The sequence below is a fragment of the Sinocyclocheilus anshuiensis genome, unplaced genomic scaffold, assembly GCF_001515605.1.
Source record: "Sinocyclocheilus anshuiensis isolate Anshui unplaced genomic scaffold, SAMN03320099.WGS_v1.1 scaffold751, whole genome shotgun sequence".
NCBI classification, from domain to species: Eukaryota; Metazoa; Chordata; class Actinopteri; order Cypriniformes; family Cyprinidae; genus Sinocyclocheilus; species Sinocyclocheilus anshuiensis.
Window position 1 is genome coordinate 6,996 of NW_015551049.1, and position 1,596 is coordinate 8,591.

Genomic DNA, 1,596 nt, shown 5'->3' on the forward strand with positions numbered 1-1,596 from the left:
TAGGTCAATAGATTATGGTATATATTTAGGGAGATGGATAGATATGATGACTCGTAGGTAGGTCAGTAGATTATGGTATATATTTAGGTAGATGATATGTTTGCTGGTAGGTAGATAGGTCAATACATGATGGTATATATTTAGATATGTTGCTAGGTAGATAGGTCAATAGATTATGGTATATATTTAGGTAGATGGATAGATATGTTGATAGGTAGGTAGATGGGTTAAAATATTATGGTATATATTTAGGTAGATGATAGATATGTTTGCTGGTAGGTAGATAGGTCAATACATTATGGTATATATTTATATAGATATGTTGCTAGGTAAATAGGTCAATAGATTATGGTATATATTTAAGTAGATGGATAGATATGTTGATAGGTAGGTAGGTCAATAGATTATGGTATATATTTAAGTAATTGGATAGATATGTTGATAGGTAGGTAGGTCAATAGATTATGGTATATATTGAGGTAGATGGATAGATATGTTTCTAGGTAGGTAGATAGGTCAATAGATTATGTTATATATTTAGGTAGTTGGATAGATATGTTGGTAGATTGATGGATAGATATGTGATGTTGAGATTGAGGTGGTTGTATCAATATTTATGTAGCTAGATTTATGAAAATATGTAAATAGGTGGATATTTAGCAGATGGGTATGTGGATATTTAGGTAAGTATTTACATTATGGGCACATAAGTAGTTAGATATGTTTATGGATTTATTACAAACTATATAAACTCTATACACAATAAAAAAAAAAAAAAAAAAAAAACATGTAGGTAGATGGATAGATATGCTGGTAGGTAAATAGGTCAATAGATTATGGTATATATTTAGGTAGATGGATAGATATGTTGACAGGTAGGTAGGTCAGTAGATTATGGTATACATGTAGGTAGATGGATAGATATGCTGGTAGGTAAATAGGTCAATAGATTATGGTATATATTTAGGTAGATGGATAGATATGTTGACAGGTAGGTAGGTCAGTAGATTATGGTATACATGTAGGTAGATGGATAGATATGCTGGTAGGTAAATAGGTCAATAGATTATGGTATATATTTAAGTAGATGGATAGATATGTTGATAGGTAGGTAGGTCAATAGATTATGGTATATATTGAGGTAGATGGATAGATATGTTTCTAGGTAGGTAGATAGGTCAATAGATTATGGTATATATTTAGGTAGATGGATAGATATGTTTCTAGGTAGGTAGATAGGTCAATAGATTATGGTATATATTTAGGTAGATGGATAGATATGTTTCTAGGTAGGTAGATAGGTCAATAGATTATGTTATATATTTAGGTAGTTGGATAGATATGTTGGTAGATTGATGGATAGATATGTGATGTTGAGATTGAGGTGGTTGTATCAATATTTATGTAGCTAGATTTATGAAAATATGTAAATAGGTGGATATTTAGCAGATGGGTATGTGGATATTTAGGTAAGTATTTACATTATGGGCACATAAGTAGTTAGATATGTTTATGGATTTATTACAAACTATATAAACTCTATACACAATAAAAAAAAAAAAAAAAAAAAAAAAAAAAAAAAAAAAAATTAATAAA

At 29.2% G+C, this 1,596-nt stretch overlaps 1 protein-coding gene across 1 annotated transcript in view; it reads left to right on the top strand.

Moving 5' to 3' along the window:
• LOC107661915 (E3 ubiquitin-protein ligase RNF123-like) overlaps positions 1-1,596 on the top strand; it is a gene marked incomplete at its 5' end in the record, with an annotated part of 143,018 nt that overhangs the window by 6,992 nt on the left and 134,430 nt on the right. The gene's annotated exons all lie outside the window — the stretch shown is intronic.